At 41.4% G+C, this 27,911-nt stretch overlaps 1 long non-coding RNA gene across 1 annotated transcript; it reads left to right on the top strand.

Moving 5' to 3' along the window:
* On the top strand, positions 1–27,911 carry LOC148051509 (uncharacterized). The gene is made up of 3 exons (XR_015700057.1): positions 1–89; positions 26,013–26,461; positions 27,131–27,911. It is a non-coding gene; the product is annotated as an uncharacterized LOC148051509 (long non-coding RNA).

Genomic DNA, 27,911 nt, shown 5'->3' with positions numbered 1-27,911 from the left:
CTCACTTCTCCTCAGTAGGGTGCTGTATGGAGGGGTGTGTGAGGAACATGAGCAAACTGCTTTAACCTTGGAAAAGCAGCAGCGTCTAGGTAAGGGAGACGTGCTTTGGAGCTGCTTTTTGCTGTTCCTGTTTCTATTATGCTTTAATTCCTGTGTGAAGCTTAAATAATATTTGGCTTTTGAGACTGTGGATGGTGGCTTGCTGCTGGCAATGAGCTCTCAGAGGAGGTGTCTGCTGATACTTGACCAGCTCCAGCCTGTGGATGGAGCTGGTCTGTCCCGAGTACAGGTACAATAGCTGCTTTCACCTCGGAGTAGTGATGGCAATGAGAGACCTGGGGAAGAGTAGTGCTTTGTGTCCCCAGTACCAAACTGTGCAGTTTATCGGTGTGTCAAGGGGAGTTCACTTCAAAACAAACTTACAGAAAAGAAATTAAGTGTTAAATCAGCACTCTGTTCTGATCAAGATTCAGTGATGCTTTATACTTTGCTTCTCTTCTGTGTAATTTATTAGGGGTGATTAAATGGTTAATGCACTCTTAGATAAACTGGCTTGACATAGGCTGCCTGAAATCGTGGTTTATATTCACATACACAATATCTACTTCTCAAGTAGCATGCTTATAATGTTTACTGTGTATTTATTGAACCTTTATGAACACATTTTAACAGGAGTCCTGGCACAAAAGGGAACGCACCTCTTCTTTTTTTGTCTTTTGTGGAAGGCAAATTTTGTTTAAAATTTGTGGGTTTGACTGGAAAATGACTTCTTAATGTCTAAGATGAAGCTTGTTAATGAAATAGCGTGCACTTTAGTCACAAAAATCTGTAATTTTGTAACTCAAGCATGTACTGAGTAACCCTTAATTTAGAATAAGTGAACTATCATTTGGAGGAAAAGGAGCTGCCCATACAGCTGCCTCGAACAGCATGGGCATGTAGGTGGAGGTTCCTTAGCTCAGCCACAGAGTTTGGACTTCTGGGAGCTGTCCTGCTGCTTTGATTCTTTCTCCCACTGCCTCAAAGGAAAACCCTTTCCGACATCCTTCGGGAAGGTAGGAATCTACTGCCCTCTGAAAGAGGGTTTTGGCCTCTGTGGTTTGTGGCAAGCCTAGTCTGGTGGGCTTGGAAAAGGCTTTGCAGGTCAGGTCCCTTGAGAACTGGAGCTGGAGGATGGGTTGCTTAGAACAAGAGGCATTGAGCTGCTAGGGATGTTGGGCCTGTCTGGAGTTAGAGCTTTAGGGAGAAGTGAAATTTTGGAGGGGAAACGTGTATTTGCAGACTTCATGCCTGTTCTGCTTTAGCTGGCAGTTGATACAGGACTGTGCAGTTTGGGATTTGTAGGTTGGGGCTTTCAGATGAGATGTAACCATCTGAGTCTCTTAGCGAGGCTTGCCTTCTCCTACCCTTTGCCCTGAAAGACAATTTGATACTCTGCACACTGTAAGCTTTGGTCGTCTTCATCAGGCTATTTTAAAAAAACCAACCAACACAACCTTTTTTTCCTGAGCCTAGAATTATAAAATTGATGAGGATAAAGAGTGAAAGACCTCCAGTCCCCACACCCCCCCACCTTTTGCCTTCATGATTGCTTGTGCCACAGAAAGCCAAGGTGATTCATGCTTATAAATAACAGTATTATCCACAAAGACATGGGCAACTGGAAGCATAGCTCCTATGTTCTCCTTCGGGTTTCCCCATTCTTCTCAAAATTAACCTAACCTAGACATTTCTTCAGTCAGATCTTTGAAAATTTCTCTCCGAAATTTATCCTGTCCTGCTGGTCTTAATGCTAATGCCTTATACATGTTGTTGAATATTTGGCTTTACCACTGAGTCATGAGTGCTAAACTGTGCGGAACCATTGCCCTGCTGGTAGCCACCGTTACAGAGAGGTGAGAGAGGCTTGTTAAGGGCGAGGAGAGCATGTATGGGTCCTGCCTGGAGGCACCTGAGTGAGCTGGCACCCAATGGTGAGGGATAAAATCACTTTTCCGTGGCAGGGAGCTGTATGGAGGGGTGTGCTGGGGGATGCAGGGAGTCTGGCTCTGCCCCAGAGGAACAGCAATGCCTAGGTAAGAGGGAAACATGCTTGAAAGCACTTTTTGCTGTTCCTGTTTCTGCTTTCCTTTAATTCCTGTGTGAAGCCTAAATAATACTTGGCTTTTGAGAATGTATGAGCAGCAAATCACTGTTAGTGGTGAGCTCCCAGAGGAGAGGTCTGCTCATACCCAGCTGGCTCCAAACTGTGGGTGAAGCAGATTTGTCATGGGACACTGGCTGCAGGTGTAATAACTGTCTGCTTTCCCAATGCATCCTTTGACTAAGCCTAAACAAATTTCAGCTGATATTCTGAAAACAAAGGTGAAGAGTGAAAGAACTCCTCCTAAAAAAAGCCCCCGAGAACAACTCCCCCACACACCTCTTGCTTTAGATGACAACCAAGTTTGCAGAAAGGCAAACGAGTTTTTTTCTCATAAATAACAGTATAAAGCAGAAAGGCATAGGCAACCTTAAATATAGCTGTTACTTCCTGCAATGGTTCTTTTATATGCACAGACATAAACATGTAAATACTGAAAGGAAACTAAGCAGTGCTGCTATAGATATGCAGCATTCGAATGAAACAATCTAAAAACTCTGGCATGGGACATGCTTACCCTGCAGTCCTGTTCTGGAAAATGCCAGGATACACACTGCAATTTCTGCAGTGTCTTATTGGTCTCTGGCCCACCAGGAGGGTACCTGGTTGTACCTGTGCCATAAGACATGTACTTTGCCCCAAGGTGGTTTTACTTCACCAGCTCTCTCCATTGGAGACTTAGGAAAGCCATTTGATTCCCTCATCCCTGTGGATACATAAGGGTTTTCATTCCAAAAGAAGTCAAGGCATGCAGGGACATGGGACATTTGGACTAAAGGTATGTCCCAAAGACAAGATACCCCATGGGCCATATGTGCCCTGCATGTAGACACAGCCAGGTGATGTGTGTCATTTAGTTCCTTTTTATCTGCTGTTGTGTTGTTGTTGTTGTGTTCTCTTTTAATACTGAAAGACAGATCAGGAGAAAGTTGGAATAGATAGGCCTTGCCTTTTATTCTCATGTACTCCAAGCCTCTTGACAACAGGAAAAAAAGAGAAGACGAATTGGCAGTGGCACTCAAATACCTAGCCCTGGCATGAACTGAAGTGGATGAGACAGTAGCTGAGTTCTCTGTGATTGTTCCCATTGCACTGTGTGGACACATCAAATCAGACAAAGCTCACCAACACTGAGCGCTTGACGTACTTGGTTTGCTTCAGGCAACCTTACAGTAATAGCTGTTATGTGCGCTTATGTGCAGCATTTCAAATTCCCAATTCAAACCCCTTATCCACATTGCAGTCTGTGATGAGATAATAAAATATTTTGCTTTGCTGCAGATAGTTAAAAATAAAGGTAAAGGGTTGGAAAAATAAAGTTTCTGATCAGATATAGTGAGAATTTACTTGCTCTTCCAGATGGCATTTGGAAAGGCACAGAATGTCACGGGTTAGTATCTCAAATTGAAAAACAAAATAAGCACAGGATTAATATCTGATTTGTAAAGTGTTTGCCAGTTACTAACAAATAACAGTTGTTATAATTAGGACTAAGTTGTTGGTAATTATGGAACTCTAGAAGACTATAGAAGGAAGGGAGGAGAAATAACGTATCAACTGAACTCAGCAGCAGTGTTTATTAGCTGATGAATATTAATGAATGAAAATTAACTAGTTGTTACCTGATATAAATTATTAATAACTGGAGCTGAAATATGAGTTTATGAGTAAGAACATCTTTGTGGCCAGTCCAGAAAGATTTGAACAACAAGCTTCTTTTAATCTTATTGGCTTCAGTGGGAAGCTGAGGTTTCTTGAGTAAGGTCCATATGCACTCTGTTTTTTGTTAATGCAAGCTGCAGGACTTTGCTGGCTTCATTGAGTAATACAGTTTCCCTGAGAGCACAAAAATGACCTAACCAAATTAAACAACAGGTCTGTCAGTGACATGTACCTGGGGGAGCTGCAAATGGAGGGGGAGTGGTGGTACTTCCCTGGGATGTGGTTTCTAGCAGCCTGGAGCTAGAAGCCAAGGTGAAACTTTCGTCTAATGGTTTTGATGCATTGGCCTTCTATAAAAATGTTTAATTGCTCTTTGAACTTGCATAAAATTTTGGTATTCACATAATCCTGTAATAATGGCCTTTGCATTTTGACTGTATGTTGCATGGGAAATTGTCGCCTTTTCTTTGTTTTGAACCTACTACCTGATGATGTGGCTTGGTGCTTTTTAGGCCTTCTCTTATAACAAATAAGTCAATATTAATTTCATATTCATTTTTAATATCATTTTTAATTTTAAACCTGTATGGTATCATCCCTCTCACTTGATTGTATTCTAGGCTGAAAAGCTGCAGGCAGTCCAGTTGTTCCTTGTATTGAAGGCATGTCGTACCTCCGGTTACCCTTCTCCTTTCCAGTTCTGGAGTGTATTTTTGGAGATCTGGGGAGAGGCCAAACCTGCAAGCAGTATTCAAAAGTCAGGCTCACTTTGGATTTATACAGACATTTTCTGTTTTGTTCTCTGCTTTTTCTCGCCTAGTAATTTCTAGCATTTTGTCTGCCTCTGACTGCCACTGATTACTGATTGTGTGTTTTAATAGGACTCTCTCTTTTAATTCTGAAATCACTTTCCTGAAAGGTAATAGTTTGTTCAGACCACATTGTTGTGAATATTGAAGTTAGGATTGCTTTTTGTTAGGTGCATGACTTTATATTTTTCAACCTTATCTTCATCTGCCATTTTTATTGCCCGTTTACTCAGTATCAGGAAATCTTTATGCAACTCTTTGCTGTTAGCTTTTGGCCTTTTTTATCCTGAACAGCTCAGACTCTTTCACCTTTGTGTTTACATTTGTTTCTTGAACAGTTTGGAAAATGTGCAACAGCCTATTACCTTGTGCTACCCCCTCACCTTCTGTCTAGGACAAAACAGCACTCACTGGCGTGAAATAGCACACTCATTTTGGTGTATGGCCAGACTCTGAAGCCATATCGCAAGGCAAAAGGGATGCTACCTGGTACCTGTGTTGGTTTGTTGTGCTGTGGATCAGGGCTAGTTAGCCTTTATGAAAGAATGACTGAATGGCTCCATGCCTCACAGCTGGGATGGTCAAGAAAGTGGAGATGGATTACTAGTGGACCAAGCATGTCAGCAAGGCTTCTGGTATGGACTGTTATATTGGGCCATATGCCAGATATTTATCTGAAAGCATGTGGTGAAATCTGTAATTCTATGTGGCCTCCTTGGCTGCAAGGGGGAGGGGGGCAGCTCTAGCTCCCTCTTGGGGGCTCTTCTGTATCAGCTCCAGCTCTTAACTGGGAAGAAAATGGTGAGAGCCCATCTTTACAGGCATTCCCACCTCTTGGTTAAATGAGTGCTACCTAGAAATTGCCAGTGCATAGAGTTCACCTTTCTGGGAGTTTTTTGCTGTGGTCAGTATAATGTCTAAGTACAGTGTAAGTTGGGGGTGGGGAGGTGGGGTTGGAAAGGCACAAAGGCTTATGGAATATGGGCTGAGATGGGGATAACTGGGGATGCAACCATTTCCCTCTGAGAATGGATATTCATAGAATCATAGCTATTGCTTGTTTGCTTCTGCTTTGCTCTGCCCCACTGAATGTGTCAGGATTGCTTCCTAGGCCAAATGTTTGTATCAGCTAGATTTCCATGTTCATGTGTTAAGCAGCCATTTAAGAAATTACAACAAAAAAAACCCACTAATGGACCTGTGAGACAGGATTTTTCCCTTGCAAAAGCCACGTAGGGTTTTCCTAAATATACTTAGCTATATGGCTATTTTATCCTCGTTATACTTCATTCAGCTGATCCAATTTGGACAGCAGGGGTGCTGGCTTTTAATTCTGTGGATTCACCCAAGAATATCTGTTTGAAAAATTGGAATCATGTTTTCCGCTATCCACCTCTGTCAATAAGCAGTTTTAAACAGTTATCCTTTTACTTTAGGCTTCATTTTATAGATGAGAAGAGACAACAAGAAGGAAAGTTAGGAAAACATTTCTGTTAAGAATATACTTTAATCATGGTCCCAAAAGGAGCTGCTTGCTCTGGCTTTTGATCATGATCAAGTAATTTTTCTACCATTGAAATGAAGTTAGAGTCCATCTTTTTGGGAGTTTAGGAATGAATGACCTGTGCCCCAGGCAATGACCAGAGATGCAGAACCTCTGTGACTATCCAGCATCAAGAATGAGCTGATATTCAGACTACAACTCCTTAAACCTGCCCGAAACTTCCCTACCAGGGGATGATTTTTCCAGATCAGAAGTGGTGACAAATGCATCTGAAATGCCGGTGGCTCTGTAGGAGGTTGGAGATGAACACACAAGAAGACACCCAGCCCAGAGACAGAGCATAGGATCCCGTAGGCCTCACGCTATCTCTGTTGCCCAGGGAAGTATATTTAATACAGTGAGCCCTTGAGCATTGCTACTGTGAAAACTGTCCTTTCAGCTTGAGGGCTTCAAATCCATGTCTACCAGATGCCAACCCCAACCACAGATCTGTAAGCTTAACTGGAAGACATCAGCCAGCCTTTCTGTTGAGGAAGAGCTTTGCAGCTGAGTTCATTGACTAGAAGGAGTTGTTGTCTCTGTTCCCTGCACACCTGCACTGTTCGTGCATTTTCACATTCAAGTCATTGAGTTAAGGGAGGGAGAGTGGAAAATGGGACAGGGCACAGAAAATCCTGAAAGCAGGTGTTTTATTAAAATGTAATTAAATAAGTCTTTTAATTCCAGTTTGCAAATGTAAAACAAAAATGATTTGGCAAGCCTCCTTTTCTCCACACACACACCCTCTCCACCCGAATTATCAACCGTGTTTACTGTAAATAACACAAAGTGGGGGTAAAAAATTTATTGGTGGAAATTTGTATTAGTTCTGTTTCTCTGGGGATGTATATCTTGAGGATATAGGCAATTCTAACACTTAAGGGACTGGAGAAGTGAAAGTGATTGTACCTTTAGAAGCAGGGTTAGTCTTTTAAAGAAAGCAACTTTTTTTTTTTTTAACCCACTGCGGCACTTTTAAAATAGTTGTATAAATATTTAGGCTGATTTCTGTTATTATGAATTACTGCAAAATGTTACTATCATAATGTGGATAGATAGGTATTTGGGCGTTGGGAGAGGGGAATAATTCAAACTTTACATGTATAATGATAGATTCTGGACTGGTTGTTACTGCCCAGTAAGTGTGTTTGGGATTGTAAGATTAATTTATAGTAGTACCAAAAAAAGACATCAACTGTTAGTAATTATTTATCAGATGAAAGAATGGAGAATGAACTGGGTATTATCATGTACTGTTTAAATCCATAGTGCGCTTACATTTTGACCATGCACTCTGGTCCCCCCATCTCAAAAGGAATATAGAAGGAAAGTATGGGTAGGCTTCCGTGCTGCTGTTTATCAGCCAGGACAGAGGGCAATAAGGGGGGTATGACAGGGGTCTGTGAAACCTTGAGTGGGATACAGGAGGTAAATAAGGATTGTTTGTTCATTTTGGTGTTGGAAAAGAAAGTACAGCTCACAGGCAACCAGTGAAGCTAGCAAGTGTCAGGTTGAAAACAGGACAGCAGTTTTTCACATTTTTTGCAGATAAAAGTTTACATGAATTCCAGAGGCAATTTAATGAAAGAAATGCCTCTCAAAGGACTATAAAATAAAATAAACAGAACAGCACCAGCTCTGAATTGGGAGTATCTGAACAGCAACTTGTTAGTTGCCTGCAAAAATCCTTCTGGGATATAGCATGCCCTTACCTTAGACTTTTCCATAACTATTTGGTTTTGTCTGTTTCAGAGACAGGATGGATCTTTCACCTGATCTGATGTAGCTGTTCTTACCAAAACACATGGGAAGGCTCCCAGTGCTGTCAAATCTATGCCTATATGGGTATCTTAACTTATAAGCATGCTTCAACACGTGCCTTGCACTTTTGTACACCCATATGTGAAGATCAAGCATAGATGGGCTAAAAGATGAGCTGTACGCTTGAACGTGAAAAGCAGGAAGGACTTGAGCTCTGAGCAAAAAGCTATCCCAGTAATATGTTGTTCACCTGAAAACTAGTTCGCCCTTTTCACTCTGGCTTTTTAAGGACTGAGTTTAAGTGTTAGCAAACATCATTCCACATCTGTAGATTTGAAAAAAGCAAACGTGCTTTTTTTAAAAAAACAGCACAATTCCACACCAAAGCAAGTGACTGGCTGTGACGCTACAGTCTCTTTTTTTTTTTTCCTTGAGGGTTTGTTGCTTTAAAGTGTTTTGCATATGCATACCTATATTTAATCTTTTCCACTCTAGAAAGCCATCAAGAAGACTTGCTGTCAAATGTTGGAATGATGTAAAGGAGAAAGAAAGAATAAAATCAGAATATCACTTACTATCTGGGTGGGCTTAATGCAGGGAGAGGTAATGGTTAGCAAAAACTGCCATGCTTGATCACAGGGCTCAGGCTTAATTCCTTATAAGTGTATGTGCAGGATTCTGTGATGTGAGCCTTGACCTGTTCCAGATCCTGAAAGGAACGGGGGAGATGCTATACCTGAACATGCTTAATAACACATAGCCTACTGGTGTCACTGGTGGGGTAACGTGTGTAACATTGCCTGACCTAAATGAAACCGCGCACTGGGTGAAGTGCTACTCTGGTACTCTGAGTAGTGCTACTTAGTTTATGCAGAGCTCCTTGCCTATGTGGGTAGCCTATTTCCAGGGCTGAGATTGTTCAGGTTGGAGGGTGCAATCTTAATGAGGCAACTCCAAGCTCTTTGGGGTCAAAGGCTATATCCAGTGGTCCCCCAGGTTTGTACTGGAATCTCATCTGATATGTGACAGTAAATTCTTCATGCAGTAATGATCCCTACAGCATACCTGAGAAACTCATCCTTCCCTAGAAGAACTTCCTAAGAAAAACTCCTTATCTGAGCCTGCAGCTTCAGTCCTTGCTCATCTTGAGCAGTACTTGCTGAAGGAGGCCAGCTATAGTCATAAGGATTACTTCCATGAAATATGCCTGTTCCCCAAAAACTGCATAGCCAAGTCCTGTGATCAAAACGCCTGTGTGTGCAAGCAATCGCAGATAGCTGCCTAGAGTTTTGGACATGTGGCAGCATTTGTTATTCAGTGTCTTCCCTGGGACCACATGATGCAATCTAGTGCCCTTGTGTACCAAAGTGATGGGGATGGGATGAGAATCTAAACATCATTGAAGGCTTTTGCTGGTTACTTTATATTGGCATCAAGCTTCAGTGCACCTCAGTCCAGTTGTGGATTACTCATTTACAAAACATTTCTTATGCTTTGGTGCAATGGAGAGTCAGTCGTTTAGTTTTTAAAGTTAATTCAAAAGTTTATGAGAAGGAAATCAAGTAAGTGAAGAAAGAAGGAAATAGGATGGTGACATTTTGAACTGATGATTAACTCTGCAGAAATACAGTGGACCAGCTGACATTTTCTTACAGTAGTATCTGGGAGACCTGCCAGTGTGGTATTATATTAGTCGATCTGTGAACTGACAAGATACGTGGTCTGGTGTTTGCAAGAGAGAACAAGATTTAGATTGCAGATAGAAGTCTTTATCACCTAATTCCAATGTGAATCAAAAGATAAATGGAAGTCCTTTCATAAAGACCAACTAGTTTTCTACCAACTAACACACGAATTATTGTCATAAGCTTTACAGAAGAGATGATGCCATTATGAATGTTCCCAGTTTTCTAGGAATCAAGTAATTAACAGCAGCTGGTTTTAAGAATCTGATCCTAGAAGGATCACAAATGCTGAAGAAACAGAGGTATTAGGTGTGCATGGAGAGCAAAGAATCTGATCCTCACCTAGTTAGAAATGAGTATTTCTGTGACAGCACCATCTAAGAATATCCCAGAAGCATGAAGTAAAAATGATGGGATCTGAAAATAATAGAACCTGGAGGGCCATCGAACTTCTCAGCAATTTTGCATTGCATGCCATAAAAGCAAAGTGGTCCAAATACTGACCAGTGCAAGTGCTGAATGAGAGAAATTGCTAAGGAAAAATTGGTTCTTGGTAGGATCATATAATTTTTAGGGTAATAAAAATCACTGTGCAGCTTCAAAGCATGAACTGAAATTGCAGTGAGAGTTAAGGGAGGTGCAGATTAGCAGGGAGTGACTGAAATGTCTGAAATCTCTGTATTTGTTGCGGTTACTATTCCAAAGCTTGAAACAAGAAGTATGCTATTTCAAGTAATTTTTAATTTACCTCGTGAAATAGTCTCATACTTTCTCTTCCCAACCATGAGCATATTACTTTTTCAAATATGTATTTTGAATATCTCAGCAGCCAGCCAGGCAGAAATGGGAAAAGCTGTTGTTTTGGGGGCTTATACTGCCTTACCTCTCCCTGCAAAGCAAACTGCTCTGAAGGTACCGTGGAGAATGAGAAAGTTGCGAGTGAAGTCTGACAGCCTGCCGGCATTCAATACTCCATAGGCAACAGGGTCCCTTGGGTTTGAGTGCTATGGGTTTCTGGAAAGAGGATTTTCCAGACACTCTTGCATTTGAAACTGGAAGAAAAATGTGAAATGTAAGTTGGGGAAATGGCAGGTTACAATGAGTTGAATGGCAAATAGCTATGGATGTGCAAACATGCAAATAGGCTGGAAAGTGGGTTTTGTTACAAGGGATGGTATAAACAACTCTACTGTTTTCTCTCTTCTTTTGCTGCTTTTCATGGAATAGTCTGACTTTTCTCTCTTTGTATTCTGAGAATAAAAACATTTCAGGTTTTGGCTTTGAGAAATTAGTTTTTGATACTTCTTTCTGTGGATAAAATGTTGTTTCTTTTCCTATGAGAGTGTCTTTGATTTCATAAAGAGCAGTGATATATTTGTGCCTTGTTGTTGATTTATTTCTTAGGAAAAAAAAAAAAATGTTGAAGTAGGTAGTTCATCGTGGCTAGTTAGTCACAACTGCAGAACATCCAAGGTTGGGAAGGACTTCTGGGGCTTGTCCAGTTGGGTTTTGGATATCTCTTGGAATGGAGACTCCACAACCTCTCTGGGCAGCCTGTTCCAGTGTTTGATCACCCTGACAATCAAAAAGGGTTTTTTTTGCTAATGGGATCTCTTATATTTCCATTTGTATCCATTGCATCTTGTATTGTCACTGCGTACTACTGAGAAGAGTCTGACTCTGTCTTATTTACCAGCCTCCCCCCTGCTTCAATCAGGTACACACACACGTACTATCTCCCCTAAACTTTCTCTTCTCCATGCTAAGCAATCTCAGCTCTCTCAACATATTTTTGCATATTTTGAGTGCTCCAATCCCTTAATCATCTCTGTGGCCCTTTGCTGGACATGCTCCAATATGTCTATATCTGTCTTGAAAGACAGTTTACAAAACAGTCTTTAGTCTGTGAAAAGAATGACAACAAATGCAGACTTCTAGAGATAATCTTTGTAGGTACTAAAACCAGGGGTGTCAGATACTCAGATGTTAAAACTGGAATTTGAGGGAATATGTCAGTAAATCATTAGCAATGAGTAAATCACTGCCTTCTCTAAATGCCACTGCACAGACGAAAATTTGTTATGCCTTTTCAGTGATATTGTTCCTATGTGATACCTCATAAATTTCTCAAGGGAGGGAGAAGGGATGGAAAAAGAATAAAAACCCAAAACTATAGTTTTATGAATGTGTTACCTTAATTATCAGTTATTGCAGTACTAAAGGAGCGGTACAGAGTCCTTGCTTTAATATTTTCAGAATCTTAGAAGTTGGACTGCTAGATAATACCACTAGAGCTAAACAGCTGATAATATGTTCACTTGAAGAAAGTGATATTACTCCCTGGGCACGTGAGCTATAGTAATATTGAAACAGTGGAACTGAAGATTGGATTCTGAAAAGTGTGCAGCTTCCAATGATTGCTTTAAACAACGCCATTTAAAAAAAGGCAGTTTTTTGGAGGCATGGAAATGAGAGCTAAGCTTTATAGAAAATCTATTCTGGATGACTTCATTATTTGAAAAGAAAAAAAAAAGCTGGTAGTGATTTCACATTAACTGAACAATGTAAGCAAAATATAAATATTTGGATAGATTATGAACACAAAATGCCTTTGAATTTCTCCAAGAGCTGAAGGGAAGTCAGTTAGTGCTGGTAGGATAGGAGAGTAAACAGATGCCAGGAAACATGGCAGTGGAAGGCTGCCTCTCCAGAGGGAAGGCAGAGCGGGAACTGCAGCTGAATAGAGAATATCATCGGTCCTGGCCTGAGAAAGGTAACATGGCACGTGGGATTTTCATAGGCTCGCTTTGAGGCAAAGCGAGGAAAAGAAGTTGCTATTTATGATCCAGGGGAACCTTATCCTTGATGTGTGTGGTATCAAAGATTATTTGCACATTTCGAAATTGTAAAAATAGTTATGGTTCCCAGGGACGGACAAATCCCTGTCCTATAGCTCAGGGTGGGATTTACTGCTGCTATTGATGCTGAGATACTGCCACCTGAACAGCACATTGAGGTTTTTTTGCCCTTGAAGTACCCCAATATCCATGAACTCAGAATGTCCTGAAAATCCATTTGTAAAATGTGCTCCAGATGTGATGTCAGATTCTCTGAGATATAAAGCTCCTTCTTTCTCAAGGTACCTTCCCTCCCCAAAGGATTTGGTGGTTTGAATCTTTTTTCCTTCATACATCTGCCCACATAATACACAGAATCAGTTGCTCAAACTTTTGATCCACCAAGGGAACTGAGACAGTGCGTGGGCCCTTCCACCCACACTGAAAAGTATATCCAGAGAATTATTTGAGGTGGGGGAGGTACAACTTGTGTTGAGCTGATTAGCTGGAGAGGAGCCAGCTGAAGTCCAGGAGGAGCAGGCTCTGCTGTAATGTTTGCAGACAGCTTGAAGGCAGCATAAAGAAGAGGTTTCTAGACCTGAGGAAAAGTACCAATACTCTGAGGATGGTCATGGGATTAATTTAGACTGATGCAACAGGTCTTCAGCAAAAGGATTGGCTCTAATCTATTACTTGAAAAAAAAAAAAAATACCCCCAGGCTAGAGCTCTCAATTTTTGTGGTAAATCCCACCTTTTACAGAAGTTGCAGGTGCTTATGTTTCTTGAGTACACTTCAATGGCTTGCAGGCTGTTATAGGAAGGAGGGCAAAGAACTAATGATGAAAGCAGTTACTTATGTGATTCAGTCTTGTTTCTTTCTAGAAAATGAAAAGCACTGTGCCTGAATAGAGGAAGAATCAAACAGCAGGAGAAAGAATCAAATGGCAGGAAAGCCAAAGGTCCAAGAGTTCTTTTTTTCTTCCCCACACACAGTCCTCAACCTAAAAAATTTTCGCACTAGGATTTCCTTGAGGCTTTGTTTGTTTGTTTTTATTTGGAGTATTTCTGTGCTTCTCTGGATTTGTTCCTGTTAGCGCTCTCTACCACACAGGCATGTCTGCCTAAATTGATTAGTTTCTGGAAGATTTTAGTCCAGTTTGTAAGAGCATTTCTTCTCAAAGTTTTGAGCTTTCTGTAGCACAGAGCTTTAGTAGTAATGTCATACTCAAGAAAAGCTTCATGTTTTTCTCTTTTAGCCAGTCATAGGAAACTCTTTTCACTATCAACATGGTACAGGAAATTAAGTAATGTACAAAATATTTAAAACATTTTGGTCATGTATTGCAACACCTTTTTTTCCCCATGAATTCTTGTCACCTTCTTTAACAAAAGTGGCTTTTACATGTTTCAGGAAGGTTTTGTTTGAGCAAGGTTTTATGGTACATTGCTTATTCCTTGGTTTTTTTGACACTGAAATTCGTCTGTGTCCTACTGCCTGAATTAGCCAAAGGCAGCAATGTAGAATTAAAGGACTGTCAGCCAGTTGTGGGAACAGCTAACAGAATCTCAGGCCAGGCCTACTGAATGCAGTGGGTTAACTAGGGTGGCTTGGGATCAGGTTATGATCATCATAACTTGTTTTGTTGCAATTGCTAAATATAGCTACAAGTCCTGCATGAAGATCATCATCTTGCTATTCTCAGTGGACTTTCCTTTTACCTTCTATCATGGGTACATGCAGATGGTTTTGAAGGAATAAGAGGATGTGAAATTGAGAGGTGTGGTTTTACTTCCCTTTGGTGAACTCATCACATTGGAAATTTGGCTTTAATAATGTGTTTTTTTGACATTCTTCCAAACAAAGTAACTTTCTGCCTTGTGAAGTCATGTGTGTGCACCAAATAATTTCTTTCCTGGGAGCCTCAGTTGTCATCTACACTGGTAGCTAGGTATTATGTAGTCATTTTGCAGCTATATGAAAGCTGAATCAAAGTCACTGCAGGTGATTCATAGAGGGAATATTTCCCTTCTGTTTAGATACAGGGAGATGATTTCTGATTAGCTGGCAGGTCTTCATTTTTGTATTTTCGGAAGATATCGTTCAGGTCCAAAGTAGGGCAGCTGCTTATTGTTAAAGTTGGAATTAAAATGCAAACATGTATTAAAGTTAATGTTTCCACTGGGAGTGCAGAACACGGTAATTGGAGGTCATAAACGTGCTTACCTTAAGTGAGAGAGTCAGGGCGTAACAAAACGCAGCTTTTTCTGAAGTGTCTCCTCAGTCCTGTGCAGCACACACTTTCCCAGAAGGGAATTCTGCAGAAGAGTGTAGGTATGGAAAGTGTGTGCTGCACAGGACTGAGGAGAATTTCCTGAAAATTTGTGAATTAATTAATTGCAAATTTACCTATTGTTTTCCTCATGTGAAATTGTTTACAGATGGATTACAAAAAGCCAAATACTAAAGCTTTCTAAGGAAGGTGAGGGCAGTGATGATGCTCAGGGCATATTAATTTGCTTGCTCAGAAACTGTGCACGTTCTGTGCTTAATGTTGGGTTTTGGGGTTGATTTTAAGATGACACATGATGGAGCTTTGAGCAGTGCTCTGCTTCTTCCCCACCTCTAACGTTGTTTATGCAGTGCTGGTACTAGACACAGAGTGAGCTGTGCTGCTTTAAAGGAGACATCTCTTGCTGCTTTTGCACCCTGTCACCCAGCAGCTCTGCCTTGGGAGAAAGGAAAGCATCTGCTAGGGCAGCACAGCTGACAGCAGGGTGTTCTGCTGCAAAGCAGAGAGGGTGTCCAAATCTTGCTTTCTCAGAAGTAAACAGAGGTCAGTGGAATGATTCAGTACAGATGAGATGGGAATTAAGTTCCTAATTTATCTTCCACAAGCAGAATGTCTCCAGCTCCAAAGAACAGTGCCTCTTTCTGAATTCTACCCCAGCCTGTGGTGGCAAGTGGAGAAGGCAAAACACTCTCCTTTGTTATTGTTAGTAGTGCTGTTCCACAGAGTGCTAAACAATCCTTTTTCTTAGCATCTGGAAAGCTTTTTGCTATCAGTGAGTATGTTAAGTAATAGTTTGGCTCTCAATGAGAGGACACCTCTAGGTGGAAGTGGAATAATCTAGCTTTCAACTGGGACATGGTGGCGCAATCTAAGTGCTGGACTTAAACATATTTAAAACATTCAATATTTTAGACTTTCTGTTGCCTGAGACAGACAAACCATGAACAATGTGTTGCCACAGCAACAGGAGTCTGATGCTTTTTGGGATTCAGCTGACAATGTTTTGAATACTATTTTCAGCTAAGTGCATGTAAAATAACTGCAATTTGTAAAAGCTGTAATAACTACTTTAAATGCATTTATGCCTGAAGAGAATTTTTTATGCATATGTACTCCTTTAAACCGATCCAAGGAGTTAAGGAAATTGTTTTAAAATGCTCATTACCAACATATCTAGACTATTTCAATGGTTAAAATGTATCAAAATAATTTTTCAGCAGTCTTCAGGCTTATTTATTCTTTGCCTAATATCATGTACTTAAAGTAATCTTCATTCATTTTTAACTACTGATAAAAAGTACGAAAAATGAGAACTGTTAAACATCTTCCATGGAAAGTACTTTCTAAACCTCACTTCCGTCACATGTAAGAATAAATTGTGTGCCATTTGCACAGTGCAATTTGGCACCCATATCCACTATGGAAGCAAAACTAGGTCAGGAATACAACATCCTCATTTCTAATGGAACTATTTATTTGAATGTGTTAGTTCACTGCAGAGCTGATGATCTCCCTCAAACTCCCTCATGGTTTTCACACCTACAGCCTGTTACAAATGGTGTGAATGCCTTTTAAGCTGCAATAAAATTGTCTCTTGCCAGAGAGGGTAAAAAGCCTAATTTTTAATATTCTAATATTAAATAAACCTGGGTTTCTTCAGTGTACTCAAAGGCTTCCTTTATTTTAGATTTCCATTTGACTGAGCAAGGAGTGAAGTTCAATAATGTACAGTGTTAGCTTAATGTCTGAGCACCTACGAGTCCCTGTAACAGAAGATGCAGGTGCAGATACCCAAAGGAGGTGATGGTGTGAGACCACATTCCTTGGCAAGCCTTAAGCAGACCAGAACCTACTGGGTCTGGAGAATATTGTTGGGGTCATCTTCTGGACCATTTCAGCCAGGGACTATGCTGTCAAAGTGGGCTGGGGACAGAGAGAGGCTGACCTTCCATGAGATGTACTGATCATTGGTGGTATGAATATGTGGTTAGGGGACTCTAGCAGTTGCTTTCACAGCAGCTTTGCAAACCCATCTTTATTGAGGAGATTATTAGAAGGTAAGACCCCAAAATCCTGCACGTGGGTAGGTAAAAGCAGAGCTATGCTCTGCAATCAGGGTAGACGTTTCTATATGAGTAGCTGGCCATTTCAGCTTGCAAAGTTACGGTATTCTATAGATATGTGGGTGTTCAAGTTTGGTTTTTCTCTCACTGCTTCCATGAATCCATCTGTGGGCAAACCAGCTATTATTCAGGTATTTCAGGCACAAAACTACCTCATTTGGCTACCAGAGACAACCATACTGAAGCCTCACAGAGTCCAACACAGATTAAAGTCTCATTATTTGACTCATTTTGTAGCTCTGTTGAGCTGAAAGTAAAGTGCAGCTTACTATGGGCTATTTTAATGCTAGGTTGGGCTTACTGGAGTTATGTCATTGTTGCAGAAAACCATAACTACAGAAATTGCACAAGTCACTTCTTTAGGATATGGCCTGAAAAAAACAATTAGTAGAGAGAATAAAAGACCGTGTTTCCTTGCAAGAAAACTTTCTCTTCTAACAAAAGTATTCCTTGAGAAAACCTGGCAGACAAGAATGTCTGTAGAAAGGGAATTAAAGCAAATTGATTTTTATTTCTGTTCTTAGGATGACTGCATGGGAGCCCTTTGGGTAAAGTATTCTCTGAGCTCCACAGTACCTTATGATGTATGTCACTGCAAGGCACTAATGCACTTCTTCAAGGAGGCTGGTGTTTAAGCTGCGGGAGCAGCTCAGGCTCTGAACAATCACATCTCATTCCTGAAATCTAACAAAACTAAGAAACAGCATAACACTTTATGAGCACTAAGTGAATATGAAGGGCGATATTTCTATGTAAGCAGGGACAGGGCAAAATTTAGTGTTTTTTTCCTTTTGTGTGTCTTTCTGAAACTATTCACTGCTCCTCTGTCAATTAACTTGCTCATATGTTCAGAGGTAAAGCCGTTCCTTGGAATGACTGTTGTTATGCATTGCTATGGGTAATCAACGGTGAGGTCTGCCTAGCGCTGTTCCAGGTTGATGTTGAAATAATTGCATTGATGTTGATACCGATGGAAATGGGATAAGTCTAAAGGTCCTTGTAGGTTCATAAATCTATGTTTACCCCAAAGGTAGCCCTTCTTAATGGTTACCGTTTTCTTTCCTGATCCTTGTGCTGTCCTCTGACTTTTAAACCATTATCATTTAAGCCAAAATAAATAGTATATCTTTAAGAAAGTCATCCTTCAAAAACACAGGAGCTTTTCTTTTTTGAGGAAGAAAATGCCCAATTGAAACTTCAAAGGGATAACTGCACAGAACTGATTGAGTTCCTAATGCTTGAAAACACATCAAAGACTCCTGAACATATAATCTTCATATTTTATTCATGAGCTGCTTAGAAGGAAATGAATCAGCATCAATGAGTTTACAAACAAGACACCAAGGAGGAGCTTTTAGAAAAGAACCTTATTTTAATGAGGGATGGGGAAACCTACTATAAGAAACCATTGCAATCAATGATGATGTAGGGAGAGGAGCCGAGTGCCTGGCTAGATTAGGACGTAGTTTAGCCTTTAATCACTGAGTCTTTGTTTGCAATCCAGGCCTGATGAACAACAAGCCCATGTCTGTGCAATGAGTCAGCTTGGCAAGGGTTCAGTGGACTTTTTTCTACTGCAGGGTTGTCCACGTCATAAAAAGCAGGTATTTTATGGGTCTTGACTCCAGTGCTGATTGAGGTTGGAGGCTGAATTTTTCTTTCAACCTGTAGAAGTGTGTTAACATGTCCTTGATCCAGCGCTGACATGATTTCTGACCTAAAACTTTTTTGGAATGACAGGTTGACATTGGTTTGAGAGGTAGCTCGCTACGTAGCACTTGGGGCTCTTGCCACACTTCAGGCTGTGTGAAGTCGTACAATTCACATTATCCACTTTGCAGAATGAAGGTATTCGTGCCAGCTTTGTGTAAGGCACTTTGAGATCTAATGAAGGCAAATGCTGTGCAAATGCTGATTTGTTTTTCTGAATTGTCTTTTTTGTGTTCTGAATTTGTAGCTCGAAAACTTAGAAGATCTACAAACTTAAGTCTTGCAGAAAGGAGGCTTTTGGAGAGCATTATCAAAAGGGTCACCTAGACCAGTCTTTTGTCTAAGGCAGGATGAACTATTCCTTTTTCCCAGCAAGCATGTCTAATCTGTTATAGATACCCTATGAGAGAGAGACTGGTCTTCCCATGCTTCTTAGTTCACATAGGTATGAGGAAAAAAATTTCTAACTTAAAATGGACTGGAACTGCCACAAGGAAACCCTTCATACCCTATATTCATGGTTCACTCAGCGATCATACCTGCCCCTTCTAAAATCTGTTAGCAGAGGTAAATGGAATAAAGGGAAATAATTTGTATTTTTTTTTATCCTTTTTTCCCCAAGTTTGGATAACTGTCACCTTGGGCAATTTCACTGGAGGATCTGACTACATCTCTAATGTTAGCCACTCAGTTTGGTTAGTTGATCGCTGTCGTGGTTTAACCCTAGCCAGCAACTAAGCACCGCGCAGCCGCTCGCTCACTCCCCACCAGTGGGATGGGGGAGAGAATCAGAAGGGTAAAAGTGAGAAAACTCGTTGGTTGAGATAAGAACAGTTTAATAGCTGAAGTAAAATAAATTAGAACAGTTAAATCGGCAAAGCAAAAACCGTGCACGCAAACAAAGCAAAACAAGGAATTCATTCACTGCTTCCCATCGGCAGGCAGGTGCTCAGCCATCCCCAGGAAAGCAGGGCTCCATCACGCGTAACGGTTACTTGGGAAGACAAACGCCATCACTCCGAACGTCCCCCCCTTCCTTCTTCTTCCCCCAGCTTATATACTGAGCATGACGTCACATGGTGTGGAATAGCCCTTTGGCCAGTCTGGGTCAGCACCGCCCCCCCGGCTGTGTCCCCTCCCAGCTTCTCGTGCACCCAGCACAAGCTGAAAAGCTTGGAAGCTGAAAGGTCTTTGACCAGTGTGAGCACCACTTAGCACCTATTTAGCAACAGCTTAGCACTACTTAGCAAGAACCAAAGCATCAGTGTATCATCGACATTGTTCTCATCCTAAACCCAAAACACAGCCCCATACCAGCTACCAAGACGAAAATTAACTCTATCCCAGCTGAAACCAGGACAATCGCACTGCCTATCGTCTTCGTGTGGCTAATGTAGGGTGTGGATTCTCCATGGTGTTCTGGAATATGCCAGTTTCTTCTTTGAGGAGGGCTCTGAAGGGACCCTGATCCCCACCTCTACCCCTACGCTTCTAGAAAAACACTAGAGTATGAGCCAACAGGCTTTGTCAGCTGAGATGTTCAGCCAAGTTTGGTTGGAGAGAGCACTTCCCTGGAAGAAGCTGTCAGAGGTCCCTGCTGCCTCTTGCTCAGAAGCTTCTATCAATGAGGGTGCTGTTGTTATTCTTTAAAACGTCTTTTCTTACTCTGTTCTTCTGGCACAGAACCTTTAGATCCTTTTTTCCTATTTCATGGACAGATTTCTTTGTTTACCTTAAATGTTCTCCTTTTTTGACCCGCTCCCAGGTCTTTTCTCACACAGCCATGTACTAAAAATATGGAACCAAGCAATTAACGTCTGCTTACTTCCACATCCCAAAAGAAGAGTGAAAGTCAAGATGTAAAAGTGAGTCTTTATGCTTTGTTCTCTTCCATTTGTTCTGCAGCACTGAGAAATGGAAATGTTAATGGGCAGGGCAGCAGTCCAGATATGAGTGTAGTGCGGAAGGTGCTTGCTGAAAGTACATATGATTTTATGCCTGTGGTTTTTATTTGTAGCTTAATGTCTAAGGAAAGACACTACATTTTTCTGGGAGCATAGCTGATTGATTGAAAAACTTGACTGCAAATAAAGAGGTCTGGCACATATTGTTCCAGAGACATCAACCTCCTTTTTTTACTCTTGTTCCTCTTTCATCTTGCAAGCTTAGCCACAGTCTTTACCCTTTGTCTTTAACACTTGGAGAATGCAGTCTTTCTAAGATTAGTGTCTTTCAAAATGACTGGAATTTATAACACTGGCTATTCTAGTTGTTTAGGAAATCTACTAATCTTTTATTTCATTATACAAATGAACAATTAAGCTCTTGCGGATCTCAGGGAGAGGAAGAAAAGGTTAAAATTGGTGCAGCTGATAATTGGTGAGAGGGCAGCACCTTCCTTCTCTCCAAAGAGCTCTGGATAGGAAAACGTTCAGTGAAATATCTGCCACCTATCTGGTTAGGGAGAGCTGATACTGTTAGTCAGGATCACCGAGTGGAATATTGGGTTATATTTTCTTATGAAAACAAATAGGGTTATTCCATATTCATACAATACTTTGAGGTGGATAAATGATTTACTATCAAAACTTTTTTCATTGTTAGGGAATCTTTTTTGCATTACTTTAAGGTTTATTAACAGGTTCTCACTAAACTTTATTGCACTTTTTGTTTTAATGTGACAGTTCACAGTTGACTGAATTTGCATATACATAATTTTTTCAGAAGTCTTAACATCTGAAGGCTTAGTAAGGACCCCAGACCTTCCTGGAATGTTATGCAGTATTCATTGGTTCTTTGATATTGCCAGTGAAAGCTCTGCCTGTAGCTTTCTCACGCTTTTGTAGCACTTCAGCCTAATTCCATTGAGCGTATTTTCTCTCTATTGGGAAATAAACCTAGAAGGCTTTAGACATTTGAGTTCTGCTGAGGAGTGCATAATGCTGCACCCTTTCTTCTCCTTTATTGTCACTTTTTACCTCCACCAGCTGAGTTTGGTAAGTGAATATATAGGATAAACAGTGATAGACTGTCCTGGCTCTCCCAGCCTGCCTTGTGTCTATTTCTTCTAGTCCTACTTGTGTGTCTTCTCGTCTCCTTTCAAAAGGAATCAATTGGCTGATGTTGGTAACTACTACATACTGCAAAATAGTACCTTGGATATATAAAGAGCTGTATCTCCATCATGACGTCTTCCCTGAAGAGGCATGCCAGCTCAGTTGTCTGAAGTGTTCATGGCTTGTTCTTGAATAGTTATAACCAATCTTTAAGTTGTCCTTGTGTCACCTTTCTTGCAAGCAAAGCATTCCCATGAGATGAACTGTCTTGTGTCCTTGAAGCAGTTTCCCGTAGCCAGTGTGGCATTCTTCCCTCCAGTAAGAGTCTCCCTCAAAACACTGCACATAGTGAATTGTCCCCAGTAAGATGCATGACAAACATTTTTAGTGTGTAGAGTCCATGTTGGATGTGAGCCAGCAAAGCACAAGCCATAAGAAAAATGAGTTTAACTTCTGTTGCATCCCATGTGCAGCCCGGAAAACCAACTGTATCCTGGGCTGCATCAAAAGAAGCATGGCCAGCAGGTCGAGGGAGGTGATTCTCCCCCTCTACTCTGCTCTCATGAGACCCCACCTGGAGTACCATGTCCGGCTCTGGAGTCCTCAGTACAGGAAAGACGTGGACCTGTTCGAGCAGGTCCAGAGGAGGCCACAAAAATGATCAGAGGGATGGAACGCCTCTGCTATGAGGAAAGGCTGAGGGAGTTGGGGTTGTTCAGCCTGGAGAAGAGAAGGCTGCAGGGAGACCTTATTGCAGCCTTCCAGTACCTGAAGGGGGCCTACAAGAAAGCTGGAGAGGCACTTTTTACAACGGCCAATAGTGATAGGACAAGGGGTAATGGCTTTAAACTGAAAGAGGGTAGATTTAGATTAGATGTAAGGAAGTAATTCTTCAGTATGAGGGTAGTGAGGCACTGGAACGGGTTGCCCAGAGAGGTGGTAGATGCCCCATCCTTGGAAACATTCAAAGTCAGGTTGGACGGGGCTTTGAGCAACCTGGTCTAGTGGAAGGTGTCTCTGCCCATGGCAGGGGGGTTGGAACTAGGTGATCTTTAAGGTCCCTTCCAACCCAAACCATTTTATGATTCTCTGATTATGAAGCTACGGGGATGTGACTTCTGTGGGCTCCTGTGGATAGGGCTGGCAGTATCGCAGAGTGCTGTGTAACTCAAAGTTGGATGGTAGGTCCTTCCACATCTGCATTCTTCCCAAGTTACTTCAAGGCGGCACACATGGCATATTCCAGTTCTTTGAAATACACCTTTTTGTTTACAATATGTACTTTAATTCATCTGCAGTAGCAACTTGTATTTTCTAGCCTTGTGGTTTTAATGATTGCCTTTCTGGATGAATAGTGAAACACACCCGAACAAGACTCCTAAACTTATTTCACTGTAGGAGCTTCTACCCATTCTGACAGTTTGTAGGGGTTGATAAATGATTGCAGTGGTAGCTGTAGAGAAAAACTTTTTTTCTGTAGCACGGTGGATTTCAAGAAGAGACCTGATCCAAAACACATGCAGCTCTTACCCTGGGGGTTATGCGTAAAACTGAAACCTATGCAACCAACCATTTCCCCAACAACTGCGAAGTTTTAATGCAACCTTTTCAGAGCTATTACCCAGGGTCAGAATAAGACTATTATGGCTCCTAACATAACAGTGCCTTTAATTGGAGAAATTGCTATTACATGGAAAACTTTCTAGGGCATCTCAAAAAAATATTTGGCAAAATCATTTGGCAGCCTGACTTTGCATGAAACTTCAATGGCACATTTCACTTTTGACTTCCTAGTAATGGGATTTTCTTTCTGTCACAAAACATTGCTTCTTTTTTGCCTTGGCTCAGAACAGATCCACCTGGTGCTGGGTAGTAGAGTAAGTGCAACGTTATTTACTGGAGTCCGGTGCTAGATCTGTTTCCATGTAGGGATTTCATGGGAATGGAGTCTCTGAAATACATGCTGGCTTGGTTCTTCCCTTTTCCCCTACCCTCGCTTTCAATTAGAAGTACAAATTTTCCATCAACTGTGAAATCCTTTGTAAAATTTAAAGTTGCAAATCTGCAAGATATCTGCAGATAGTGAATCTATCTTTAGTGTAGCTTTTAAAAGAAGTACTGTTAAAGTAGCTAGCTAAGTGGGTTTAGTATGTATGTGACACTGATAGGCTCTTAGTGCTGTATTTTAGTGCTTCAAAATGTCTGCTTATCTGCGAAGAAGTCTGTCCATGGTATTAATATTTATAGTCAAGGCCCTCAAAAACCTTAGACTGCAAATGATTCAGGATATGACTAATGTTATTTCCTGTAGATGCACTGTTGAATCCTTTGTAGCAGAATGAAGTCAGTACTTGTACATGGCTAGATACCTAGAATTGGAAAATCAACCATAAAATTCAATCCACATTGATATCTAGCTTTCAAAATATTAGTCACAATTATACAAATTACTTTGACAGCAATAATATATCTGGCTGCAGCCATTCCCTTTATTCCATACTGGATGCCTGCTTCCAAGAGGAAAACACTGCAGAAGATCTGCAGGGGAGCAGAGAAATATGAATTAATCCATTTGATAAGGTGGGTGGAGGGAAGGAACATGAAGGTTGCTTGGTACTCTGTAATTAAGTATTTGCAGTCCTTATGGGGAATAACTAGTCTAGGTTTATTTTGGTTTGAAACTGAATTTCCTCTGTGTGCTTTAGGAAGTATCAGCAGCTTAACCCATCTAGTACTCGATACCAAGAAAGTGACATAGAGTATTGAGGAATTAATGAGGTGTCTTAACAATTGGAAGCACAATGATGTTTTTAATTACTTTGCACAATGATTTTAAAGTATTGGTGCAATCCATGCTTTAACAGCTCTCACGTTTCTATGGGATTAGGTATCAAGCATGTCTAAAGTAATTTTGCAGTCAAATGTTGCAGGTGTTAATTAATGTGAGAATGATCAAGCTTTGCTTGTGTACTCAGCAGAGGCCTGAACTCAGATCAAGATAAGTTAGAGAAAGCTGGGTCAAGGCTAGTACCACCAACTTTACAGCAGACTGCTCATCTGCATCTCAGGCCCGAGGCATCCAAACTGTATTATAAAAAACAAACAGTAAATGGCAGCCATCAGCACAAACATTGGATTTGATGCATTCATTTTGCTGTCAAACGTACTTATGTTGCAAGGTCAGTGGTTTATGCAGCTTTCTGTCACCATTTTTTTTTCTCACTACCAGGGTGCTGAGTGAAGAAGGACTAGGATATTTCCTTTTTACCCAGATAGTCCCCAGCCAATAACTTGAATTCCTGCTTTCAGGCTCACATTTCTCTGGTTAGACTCCTATCTAGAAACATTCCTCTTTACTCCATAAACTGTATCAGAGAGAGATACAGCCCCTCTCAAGGGAAGTCTTGGGTAGAAAGCCTCTTGAGAACTCCTAACATAGATCTTACCTACAGTATCTGAAGTCTCTACCCATAAACAGAGCTGTTGTTGCTTTGGCATGCTGATCCCTCCTCTTTTAAGCAAGAATTGACAAGAAGAGATAATTGATAACCGAGTTATTCTGCTTATGTGAAATAATTGCTTGTATGGAAGAGACAAAGAAGGATGAGTGCAGTGTGTGAAGGGAGAGAGAAATATCCTTCAGTAAAGACGCCAGCGGTGTACGAAATCCCAGCTGCTTTCTGCTGGCCTGTGAGTTTTAGAGGAGCCAAAGGATGAAAGAGGTCCCCTGAAGTCTTAAGTGGGGGATCGTTAGTCCTGAGGAGTGTGGAGAGGACTATGGATGCTCTGAGTGATGGATTGATGGCCTTTAATGCAATAACTACCTCGCTGGCTTGTTTCTAGAGGGGCTTAAGGAGAGAGGTTTCTAGCACAGCAGTTTGTCCTGCAACCCAACCATGATACTCTGATACCAGTGTAAAACCCGAGTAACCGGATTGCAAAAGGGACTTTTATTATCCTCTTATTCTGAGAATTCAGGAGAAAATACGATTTTATCTTGTTACATGAGAATGATTGTAGTAGAAAAGACCTGGGAGTTTAGCCTGGGAAGCTCTTCACAGGGTCTGAGGGATGGATGTGGGGCCACTTGTGCTGATCAGAAGGCAGACTGAAGGGAAGCTACATGGGACTGAGAGAAAAATATCTTCTCCCTAGCTGATGCAGTGACTTACTTTCTGCCAGCTTAGCAAGCTGAAATGGCTCAGTGCAGGGTTGGGGGAAGGCCAGTGCTGGCACAGAGAGGGTGCAGTGCCACAGTCTGTGATGGACAAAAAAGCAGGACTGTGACAGCAAGTGATTAGATCGGCCCAGGCTACTTTGGAAGCAGAGGTTTAATTTTCTTAATTTTTTCAGAGGCTTTGACTGGTTTCATGCTTGTACCTTCCCCAAAGGTTTCTCTGCTGCTCCTTGAGTCCTAGTGAGCTCGCTGTCCTCTGTGCAGCACCACATGGCTCTGGCTGTGCTGCATTCCTGGTGCTTTCCACTTCCTCAAAGTATGGACGCCTGGTAAAACATCTGACCTGGAGGTGAGAGCTGCCTGGCTAAACCTACTTGTGAAAGTCTAAGAAGAAGCATCCTTGAAACCATGATTTTCCTAAGTAGGCAGTTCTGGACCTCAAAGCCTGAAGAGGTGGCATGTACAGGGGAGAGAAGCAGTATGGGGAAGAACAGAAGTCTGTTGCTGAGATGATCTGCCGGTGATGCCACATCAAAATGGTCTCTTAGGCACACAGGAAAGTATTGGTTGGACTGGAAACCTCTTCAGTCAAGTGCACAGGAGGCGCTTTGAAGAGGTGGTGCAGCACACAGACAGCTGTTCCTGTGTATGACCCTGGGACAGGTAGTTGAAATTCCTCTCTCTCTTCCTTCTGCATGTTCTCTACCAAGCTTCAGTAAGCCAAATCCCTGTTCAACTGGGAGTCTTGGTGGCTTATGCTGTCCTGACTTACATGAACAAGATTCACATATGTGGTGGTTTATAGCTCCAGGAAATTCGGATAGCAGTCCAAAGTGGATGTGGAGTAAATAAATCATGGGCTTCGGGAAAAAATAGGTGCTTGGCTGCATTTCAGAGGTTACTTGTGTTGCAGTTAGAGAGGTTGTTCACTGCCAGTAGTTTCTGGCTGTCTCTTTGCAGTTGTACATAACTCTGTGGAAATCCACTGTAGTGCAGCCAATCCATCTTTATTACATGGCTTCCCCATGACTAACTAACAAAGGATGCAAGTCTGGTATGTATTTGTGGATGGTGATATTGCAGACATTCATGACTTGTGCTTGTACCTCTGGATATTTGTATATCACCTCAGTCAGTTTCTGGTACTTCCTTTTTCTTTTTTTATGTCTATCACCACTTCTAAACTTTGTTTCTATTATACTCAAATGTCCACATGTTTTGTTTAAAGATGCTTGACCAGAAGGTCAGTTACTTTGGGTGTGTAGAACAACGATTAGAAGAAACTGAATATGAACATGTATCATATGTAGAATGCACTCTTCCCGTTTGCAGGAATGTGGAAGTGATAGTGCCTAACACAAGACAAGCAGGTCTGGCTGTCTGCTGATCGAAAGCCTGCCTTTGTATCCGCTCTTGTCATGGCAGCAGGAATCTGTTTCCTCTTTGGTGCTTTAAAGGACGAGTTGATAAGCTCTCTGCGCTGGGACATGATGGATGCCTCAGACTGCCCATATCCAACAGCTGTGAACTGGGATGGCTGTTTGCCGAGTTGGGGCTGTAGGTCTTTGCTGACCTGCATGCAGAGACTTGGGTAACGACAGTCTGATCTGGGAGATAGTGAGCCTTTGCAGCTCCCTTTGACCAGAGGTTGGATCGTAATGGACGGTCATCCCCATCTACCTGCTGTGGTTGTGGAAGTTACCCCAGAGTTACAGGTGGCATGGTTACCTGAGCAGGGTGCTCAGCCCCCGTGACAGTGCAGAGAGAACTGTGTGAATCAATGAGTATTGCCAAAATGATGCAGATCCTTTCAAGGTTTGGAAAGCTTCGGCTTAATTTGGGGATTTAACAGCAGCTTTGCCCAGGTCCCTACATACAGCATGTGGTAACATCTTGTGTCTCTATTTTCAGTCTGTGTTTTTGTTCTGCAATCTCCTCCAATGAACATTTGACTGTTGTTTTTGAATTTACATGTTATATGTGGTTTATACGGAAATTCCTTGTGCTGTGCTTTTTCCTAAAGGATGCTCAAGATTGGCTGTAGGAATGATTAAGTGTAATATATATACAAAATATGTACATATGGGTACAAATTTAAATGATAACCATCTGA

Source organism: Nipponia nippon, unplaced genomic scaffold, assembly GCF_047370975.1.
Source record: "Nipponia nippon isolate SJK-2023a ecotype South Korea unplaced genomic scaffold, ASM4737097v1 scaffold_6, whole genome shotgun sequence".
Taxonomy (NCBI): Eukaryota; Metazoa; Chordata; class Aves; order Pelecaniformes; family Threskiornithidae; genus Nipponia; species Nipponia nippon.
Note: the sequence above shows the minus strand (reverse complement) of the source record. Positions and strands in the feature narration are given on the sequence as shown.